This window comes from Bos grunniens, chromosome 20 (assembly GCF_055505025.1).
Source record: "Bos grunniens cultivar Pamir isolate PY7600 chromosome 20, Bosgru_T2T1.0, whole genome shotgun sequence".
NCBI lineage: Eukaryota > Metazoa > Chordata > Mammalia > Artiodactyla > Bovidae > Bos > Bos grunniens.
This window is the reverse complement of record NC_141184.1, coordinates 2,659,127-2,669,173: the sequence shown is the minus strand read 5'-3', so window position 1 is coordinate 2,669,173 and position 10,047 is coordinate 2,659,127. Positions and strand designations below refer to the sequence as shown.

General features: G+C 48.0%; 1 long non-coding RNA gene across 1 annotated transcript; it reads right to left on the bottom strand.

Annotated features, from left to right (window-relative positions):
* Positions 1-2,888: 2,888 nt before the first annotated feature.
* On the bottom strand, positions 2,889-8,889 carry LOC147350041 (uncharacterized). The gene is made up of 2 exons (XR_015149088.1): positions 8,750-8,889; positions 2,889-3,665 (listed from the first exon to the last, which is right to left on the bottom strand). It is a non-coding gene; the product is annotated as an uncharacterized LOC147350041 (long non-coding RNA).
* Positions 8,890-10,047: the final 1,158 nt, after the last annotated feature.

Below are 10,047 nucleotides of genomic sequence, written 5' to 3'. Positions count from 1 at the left end.
CAGACACCCCCGGGGTGAGGAGCCTTCTCAGGTCACCCTTAGTGACTGCAACTTGCCTTCAGTATCCTTTTCAGAGCAGGGAGGATCTTTACAGAACGCCAGCCTCTGAAAACGATACCAGGAACAGCCAGAAGGAAGTTCTCTCCCTATCCTTGGCTTCCAAAAGTGTGAGGAGTTCAGTGTCCTTGAAATCAAGTACCTCTCAACAAGGAGGGCTTCCTGATCTGAGAGTATCTGTTCTACCATTTGATAGTTTGACTGGGAGAGGGAAAGATGCATTTTATTTAAAACCGATCAGTTCAGTTCAGTTCAGTCGCTCAGTCGTGTCCGACTCTTTGCGACCCCATGAATCGCAGCATGCTTGCGATCGCAGGCCTCCCTGTCTATCACCAACTCCCGGAGTTCACTCAAACTCACGTCCACCAAGTCAGTGATGCCATCCAGCCATCTCATCCTCTGTCATCCCCTTCTCCTCTTGCCCCCAATCCCTCCCAGCATCAGAGTCTTTTCCAATGAGTCAACTCTTCGTATGAGGTGGCCAAAGTACTGGAGTTTCAGCTTTAGCATCATTCCTTCCAAAGAACACCCAGGACTGATCTTCTTTAGAATGGACTGGTTGGATCTCCTTGCAGTCCAAGGGACTCTCAAGAGTCTTCTCCAACACCACGACCGATAATATTGTTTAAAAGCTTATATAAGGGATTCTAGTGGGTTCTTTCAAATGATGTGCTTCAAATAGTGGTGTTTCTTTTTATTTTTTCCTTAAAAGTGAGCTCTTGTTGAGATTTGTTGGAAAATTTGCTTAATTAATGTCACTTCTCCCCCTGGAGAAGGAAATGGCCAGCAACTCCAATAATCTGGCCTGGAGAATTCCATGAACAGAGGAGCCTGGCAGGCTACAGTCCATGGGGTTGCAAAGAGTCAGGCATGACTGAGCAACTCTCATTCAATGTTAGTTCAATATAACTAAGCAAGTAATTATGAACAATACATTGTATTTCAAAGTTTCTCTTAATAAATATGTATTAGCAAAGCAAATCTATTTAAAATACTTTAGTATTAAACTTTTAGAAGGACTGATGCTGAAGCTGAAGCTCCATTCCTTTGGCCACCTGATGCAAAGAGCTGACTCATTGGAAAAGACCCTGATGCTGGGAAAGATTGAGGGCAAAAGGAGAAGGGGGTGGCAGAGGGTGAGATGGTTAGACAGCATCACCGACTCAATAGACATGAATCTGAATAAACTCTGAGAAACAGTTAGGGACTGGGAAGCCTGGTGTGCTGCAGTCCATAGGGTCACAAAGAGTTAGACATGACTTAGTGACGGAACAATGACAGTATTAAATTGTATATGTTACATCTACTATTTTGTAGAATGTATATCGTGTATATCAGTGGTATTCAAAATCAAACGCAAAGTTAATACAATTCTCATGAAAAGATGCATAATTTTAAAGGAAGCATTTATATATATTTAGCAGGGAGATGTTAACAGAGAAAATGATATATTTTTCTCAAACTATTGATCTTGGCAATTGCTATGAAACCACTGAAAATATATAATGAGGGCTTCCCTGGGGGCTCAGTGGTAAAGAGTCTGCCTGCCAATGCAGTAGACAGGGGTTGGACCCCTGATCCATGAGGATCCCACATGCTGTGGAGCAACGGGGCCCGGGCACCACAACTCTAGAGCCCACGCTCTGCGACAAGAGAAGCCCCTGCAATGGGAGCCTGTGCACCGCAGTCGATGCAGCATAGCTAGGAAGCAGCCCCAGCTCACAGCAGCCAGAGAAGAGCCCTCCCAGCAATGAGAACCAGTGCAGCCAAAAACAGACAAATAGATGAAAAAAATGCTTTTAAAAAACCACTCATAAAATATATAATAAAGTTTGATGCCGTAGCTGTCAAAAATATTTTCCAAATGGTGATAATTTTTCAGAAATTAGAGTAAACTGAAGCTATTTGAGAAATACTATTATGATCCTGTAGCTCAGTGGAGTATCTAGATCATGAAGTCTATAAAAAAATGTCTCCCTTGGGGAGGTGAAGAGAGTAAAATGGAAGCGTATGCATGGCTTCCCTGTGGCTCAGCTTGTAAAGAATCCGCCTGCAGTGCGGGAGACCTGGGCTCGATCTCTGGATTGGGAAGATCCCCTGGAGAAGGGAAAGGCCACCCACCCCCGTAATACGGCCTGGAGAATTCCACAGGCTCTATAGTCCGTGGGGTCACAAAGAGTGGGACACAACTGAGCAACTTAAAAAATCATTATATACACAGACACCACCAGATGGAAGCTAGATGGCCAATGGGAACCTGCTATATGACTCAGGGAACTCAAACTGAGTCTCTGTAACAACCTAGAAAGGGCAGGAGAGGGCAGGAGGTAGAAGGGATGTTTAAGAGGGAGGTGGCATATGTACAGCTATGGCTAACTGATGTGGATGCGTGGCAGAAATCAAACCAATACTGTCGAGCAATTATCCTTCAATTAAATAAATTTTAAAAAAGAGAGAGGGAGGGACGTCCCTGGTGGTCCAGTTGCTAAGAGTCTGCCTGCCAGTGCATGGGACTTGGGTTCGATCCCTGGTCCAGGAAGATCTCACATGCTGGGGGGCAGCGAAGCCCATGAACCACAGCTACTGAAGCCCAAACACTCTAAAGCCCGTGCTCTGCAGCAAGAGGAGCTACTGCACTGAGAAGCCCACGCACCACACCAGGAGAAAGCTAGCCCAACGCGGCAGCAGAGACCCGGCACAGCCAGAAATAAATACATAAAAATGTTAAAGAGGACGGGAAAGCATGGGACAAAAACTAAACAGAAAAAGGGAAGTTACAGAGGGTTTAGGGGAAATGAACCCCGAGAACAAAAATAAAGTCTTGTGCATGGTCAGGACTGGCTAAGATTTTAATGAAATTAACTGGGTGAATGTTAAAAACTGGTGCAAAAACAAACAAACAAAAAATAGAAATTATCTTCTTCCCGGATAAAGCTACTTGGAAATGCTTCAGTAATGGCCACAGTGATGTTTGCTCGAGGTCTGAGTGTCCTCGGCCCTGGCCAATTCATAGAGCTGTCCCCCATGTGGTGCCCCTGCTCAGGCTCAGCACTCTTTCCTGGGGGTCGTCCTGGGTGGGGCTCGGATCTTCTGCAGAGTTGGTGGTGAAGGACCACAGACAGACAAGCCCAGCCCATATAAGATGGCACTCTCACCCCTTCGCTCAGTTGTGAGGGTCTGAGTTGCAGGAATGATCCGATCCCCAACGGCTGAGTCCTCATGGGCACTCTTGCTTCAGAAGGCTGCAGCCTGTGTGCTTCCTGCGTCTTCAAGGCCAGACAACCACGGTGCGACGTGCTTGCTGTAAGTCATCGGAAGCAGCTGCACGGATCCTGAATTGAGGCGCAGAAATGCCCGCTCTGGTCCTGGGCCTGGTCTTCTTTCTCATGGCTGATAAATAAGGCTCAGATGTCCAGTAGGGTTTGCATTGCAAATGCTCAGGAATTGTTTCTTCTCCGTCTTCAAACTCCTCTGCTCCGGAGGGGTTTTCCCTTTCTGCATTTGCTTATCCTGATGTTTCTCTTTGCATAGAAAGCAGTCCCATAATCCTGCGATCAAAGCATGCTGGGTTTATTGACTGACTTCCTGGTGTCAGAGGTGAGGACGTGCTGCCAGACACAGGGGATATTAGGAAGTAGAAAGGGTTACAAATATGAAAGCGGGGGATAAAATGCCAGCACCAAAGAGATCTTTAATGCTCTCATAATCAGCCGCATGAGATTCCGAATGCAGCTCGAGCAGCCGGTCCAGTGGTCTGAATAAGAAAACACACCATCACAGCTCTGGAAGGGGACCCTAGAGATGGCCGCTCTGCACCAGCGGCCCAGGGGCCAGCCAAGGGCGGGACGGGGCGGGAGTCCTGTGTGGGCCGCACAGCAGACGAAGACGGGAAGGCAGAGGAGCTGGGGGACTGAGCCAGAGCGCTGACATGGATGGAGTCAGGGAGTCTTCCCTGCAGCTCTGCAAACACGGCGCACCCCCAAGCCCACCCAGCCCCACCCCGGGGAAAGCCAGGCTCACAGCTCTGGCAGGAAGGACCCAAAAGTCCGCCCTGGCCCCTTCACTGGGGCTTTAATTAGTCTGATTAAGCTCAATTAGCTTGCTTTGTGGAAACTGCCACCTCTTGTTACTAAGAGACCGTGATTCACAGCCAAGGTGGCAGCAGGTAGCTCCTTGCTGGGGCCTATCTCCAAACCCTCGGACTCTCTGATGCAGGAAGATTATTAGCTTGCCGTTTTCCATGTCTGACTGTTGAAGCGTTTTCCCCACATCTCAGTACCAGTGCATGGAGGGCTAAGTACCATGGACCCTGCCCAGAGTGCATGTAAGTGTGTGAGTACGTGAATGCATGCCTCAGTGTGTGTGTGTGTAGGAGTGTGTGCATATGTGTGTATATCTGTGCATGAGTGCATGTGTATATGTGGGTATGAGTGTGTGTATGTAAAGGTATGCTTTCTGTGTGTGTATAGATGTGTGTGCATATGTGTGTATGTCTGTACCTGAGTGCATGCACACATGTGTGAGCGTGTGTGCCTGTGAGTGTGTGCATTGTACATGCGTGTGTGTGGTGGGGCCATGGAGCCCCTGGCAGTGCTCAGCCCGGGCTCATCTACGTGTTCAGTACAAGCACCTGCTTCCATCGATCAAGAGACGCGTGCTTTTGGACCACAGAGGCTTTTCTGGGTCTTCAGCGCTGCAGACCCACACGCACGAGTGTCACACATTCTCCAGGGGTCTAGACTGCTGGGTGGCAACCCAAGGGGGACGCCCATGCAGAGAGAGGCCCCCGCGCAGGGCTGGCCCGAGATCAGCAGCGAGCAAAGCTGGCCGCGCTTCTGCAGGAGGAAGCCCGCTCTTCCCGGGCCTCACACGGGTATGGCTGAGGCGCCCCCGGGGTCTTCTCCGCTCAGCCACCCGCCTCCCACGTGCAGGACCCACCTGTCCTGCTTGGCCCTGGGACCCTGGGTTCTCCTCAGCCCACACTCAGAAAGGTCAGTCACTGCTCTGCCTGGGCTTGCCCTGGAGTCCCTGAAGCCAGGATGCGTCAGTCACTGCTGTCCCCCGAGACCTGGGGGGCCTGGCACGTCGCGGACGTTCAGTGCTGCCCGGGGCGGGCCCACCTCCCCCACCCTTGCTCCTTCTCCTTCTAAGTGACCACTGACCCCAAAACTCCTCCAGTTGATTGATAAGTTTGCTTTCACCTACAGAGCGGCTCCTCTGAAACGTGTTCCAGTCAGTTGCCAAGACTGTTTAGGTGGGATATTGCATATGTGTGTGTGTGTGTGTGTGTGTGTGTTAGTCACTCAGTTGTGTCCAACTCTTTTGTGACCCCATGGACTGTAGCCCACCAGGCTCCTCTGTCCGTGGGGGTTCTCCAGGCAAGAATACAGGAGTGGGTTGCCATGCCCTCCTCCAGGGGATCTTCCCGATCCAGGGATCGAACCCATGTCTCTTACATCTCCTGCATTGGTAGACAGGTTCTTTACCACTGGCGCCACCTGTGGTGGAAGCCAGTATCTGGTGGAAGCCCCAGATACTGCATTGATGACAACCTAAATGTCACCCTCCTTTTACCAAACCACGCATGGCTCTGAAGCTTCTTCTATTTGCAGGGAAAAGGCCAGCAGGTGGGTGGTGCAGGTCTCTTTTAGACATGGCCACGTGCTCACGGCCCCGCTGTCCCCCGTTGGCATCAGATGGCCCTTGGCCATTGCAGTTGCCTGAGGTGAAACCGTAAGCTGATGAATACCAGTGTCTGTTGTTCACAGGCTCTTATAGCCACCAGTAAAGCAATGATGTCACTTTGCCAACAAAGCTCAATATAGTCAAAGCTATGGTTTTCCAGTAGTCGTGTACAGGTGTGAGAGTTGGACCATAAAAAAGGCTGAACACCAAAGAACTGATATCTTTGAATAGTAGTGCCAGAGAAGACTCTTGAAGAGTCCCTCAGATGGCACAGAGATCAAACCAGTCAATCTTCAAGGAAATCAACCTTGAATATTCATTGGGAGGACTGGTGCTGAAGCCGAATCCCCAATACTTTGGCATCTGATGAGAAGAGCTGACTCACTGGAAAAGACTCTGAAGCTGGTAAACATTGAAGGCAAAAGAAGAAGAGGGTGGCATACAATGAGATGGTTAGATAGCCTCACAGACTCAATAGGCATGAATGTGAGCAAACTCTGGGAGATAGTGAAGGACAGGGAAGCCTGGCATGCTGCAGTCCATGGGGTGACAAAGAGCTGGACATGACTTAGCAACTAACAACATAGCCAGAAGACCTCGTCCAGGGCCTGACATGGAGCAGAGGGCGAATCAACGCTGTTTCGATGGGTGAATGAACAGGTGGGTGAATGAACAGGTGAGTGAACGAATCAGTGCTAGAACTCTGTGCCTGACAAATTGCCATGGAACATCAATGAAAAAACAAGTTGAAATGAGAAATGCTGTCCTATTACAATACTCCAGTCATATTCTGCTGAAAAGGGTCATTTTGGTTAACATTTGCATAACATATGGTGGAGTCTGCTGAATTATTTACAAGACATTCAACAGAAAGGTAATTAAAATGTGTTTGTAGTAAAAAAAAAAAAATAGAAAAAAGATTCAGAATCAGCAACTTGTCCCTCTACTTCTCCTTCCTTTAACATCCCTGGAGGTTGGTGTTATGCCTGGTGGTCCAGGGGATGCAACTTGATCCAGGGTTTAAAAAAAAATGCAGTGATTTCACATGCTTGATTTCACGTGCTTTCATGGTGCAACTGCTCAGACTTGTGTAGATGGTGGTCTTCAAGTGGGAACCCCTTCTCTGAAGCCCAGTCCCCACAACTGGTTATGTGACCAACAACCTGTAGATGCTCTTACTAACCTGCTTGCCACATCTGTGACCATGGAAACTGGGCCAGAATCTGCCCTTTCTTCATTCTGAGTAGTTCCCTACCTCCCAGGTTCCTGGCTTTTGCAGTGTGTTTTTCAGGATACATTTATGCTTATCAGGAGACGGTAGAAGTGGAAGCAGCATAAACATCTCAGTTTCTGGGAAAACTGAGCTGCTGAATTTAGCAGCTGAACTTGGTGTGTTCCTGCTGCCGAGTGTAACATGGCGCTGGGCCTGGGCTCCGAGGGGGTGATCAGATCCCTGCTCTCGGTGCAGGAGGGGGTGGGTCTGCTCATGTTTGTAGCCCCAGGTCCTAACTCTCAACAGCCCCCTACTTAATGCTTAATGAACATTGGACTTCCCTGGCAGCTCAGTTGGAAAGAATCTGCCTGTGATACAGGAGACAAGGGTTTGAGACATGGGTATGATCCCTGGGTCAGGAAGGTCCGCAGAAAATGAAATGGCTACTCACTCCAGTATTATTGGCTGGGAAATCCCATGGACAGAGGAGCTTGGTGGGCTTCAGTCCGTGGGGTTGCAAAGAGCTGGCCGTAACTTAACACGAATGCACATGGGCATCTTAGGATGCTAGGGCTTCACTACTTCAGGAATCCCAGTCCAGAAAGGCCATTCCTGCCACACCGTATCTTGGGCTTCCTACAACGTGGAGGTTCCTAGGAGGTCAGACAGCTATTGGAGTCTTCAAAAGACCTAGGGGAGACCTTCAAACCCTCTTCACGTTTGGGCCTGGAACTGTGCAGGGTCTCCTGTGCCACAAAGTGCTAGTCTGGGGGTGATAAACCAGCTCAGATTCATGGGATATTATATCAACTCCATGGACATGAGTTTGAGCAAACTCCAGAAGATAGTGAAGGACAGGGAAGCCTGGTTTGCTTCGGGCCATGGGGTCACAAAGAGCTGGACATGAATGAGCAACTGAAGAACAACAAATACAGACTGTACCTTTGATGGAAACAGTGTCAAAGAATCTGTGATTCTATTCAGTCTGCTGCACATTCATGCTACAGATAAGAAAACAAGCAAAGATTTACGACCTACTCATTCACATGATACATAAGGCTGAAGTTGTTCACATCAGAAAGTGCTATGGCTTTTAAGATTATCTTCATTGTCATCAGGTTGGCGAGGCCTAGTGGGCTCCAGACTGAGAAATATTTCCTCAATCTTCTCCAGTCCTTACTTTTGAATAACACAAATGACTTGAGGAAGAACAAGGAGATATTTAGAGGTTGATTTCTTTGTCAATGGGCTTCCCTGGTGGCTCAGCTGGTAAATCCACCTGCAAGGCAGGAGACCTGGGTTTGATCCCTAGGTTGGGAAGATCCCCCGGAGAAGGGAAAGGCTATCCACTTCAGTATTCTAGCCTGGATAATTCCATGGACTGTATAGTCTATGGGATCACAAAGAGTTGGACACGACTGAGCACTGGTCACTTTCCTGGCTAACAATTAACAAATAATCCTACTCAGTACACAGAACCAGTGTTCAATTGGTTCAAATTGAAAAATATCGTGTCTGTAAATGATCTACTAAATATAGAGCTGAATGATAGAATTAATGCAAATTCCTTCTTGAAAATATGTTTTATAAAAACCTTGATGGAAGTAGCCACAGTTCCTATTAAATGTCCTGCTGGAGAGCACATGTACAAAGCATTTGACAATCAGCCCAACTTTAACCATTTTCTTTCATACATCTGGTTTCTATTGTTTGAATTCTATTTCATACAAATAGCAAAGAGTCCAGACAGCATCTGTATAAAGTCATCTTTAAAACAATTAAATTTTACCTTACCTGCTGCTGCTGCTGCTAAGTCATTTCAGTCGTGTCCAACTCTGTGCAATAGAGTCCCATAGACGGCAGCCCACCAGGCTCCTCCATCCCTGGGATTCTCCAGGCAACTACTTGGCTATAAACCACAGCCTGACTTTTAGATGCTGAGGACATAAGACATAAGATGCCCAGGGTGAGAAAGCCGAACATGCATGCAGTATAACCCCACAAAGTCTTCATCATCCATCCCAAAGGATGCACAGAGGTCAGGGCGTGAGCACAGAAAAAAGTCAGGCCACAGCCATTTAACCAGTAAGCAGCTGAGGAAGCCCCTTGGCTGTGGGAGGGAGGTGAAGTAGCCAAACTGCTTTAGGAAAAAGGAGGTCAACACCCCAGCAGTAATGAGCACACCCCTGCCCAAAGCTTGGTTTCTAAAACTCTTCTCCAACAACAAACTAGGGCTACTTGGAGAAATGGCTGACTCTGGGACTGAGTCTAGACATGTGTATAGTCTAGTCTGGAATAGCTGGAATATTGTAGCACCAGAAAGGAAGCCACACAGAAGAAAGGAATGGTGACATATGGGCAGAACACAGGAGACAACCCGAAAAAGCTCAAAGTATCTGGCCAGGGCCAGGCTAACTGAGCAATGAGATAAACAACTCAGTGTTGGATTATAAACCAAAGAATAAAAGAAATATCCGTGCTCTGTACTGATGGAAATAATTTACTGAATAAATAAACAAGAAAATAAGAGTGAAGGGATGCAGTCTTTTATGCAGAAATATTGGGATAGTTTATGCATATACTCTGCACACGCTGATAGGTAATATCTTCTTACTTCTCTCCCCTGAGTTGTGGGCTGCAATTGGTGATGTTTCAAAAATGCGCAGTATAAAAATGGAGAGAAAATGACCCTTTACAGAAACCCGACAAACACTGCTGCTGCCAGCTGCTCAAGCTAACATCATCAGTGCTAAGGCCTGTTATGGGAGGACCCTGGAGAGGGTCTGATGAGAAAGTCTCTTTACCCCGATGGTCTTCCTTCCACAAGCCCATGCATGTGTGCGCAATGGCTTAGTCATGTCTGACTTTTTGCAGCCCATCGACTATAGCCCGCCAGGCTCCTCAATCCATGGGATTCTCCAGGCAAGAATACTGGGGTGGGTTGCTATGCCCTCCTCTAGGAGATCTTCCCGACCCAGGGATCAAACCCGTGTCTCTTATGTCTCCTGCACTGGCAGGTAGGTTCCTTACCACTAGCGCCACCTGGGAAGTCCCCCGGAAGTCCATAACCCCTATCTAACCACAGGAAAACA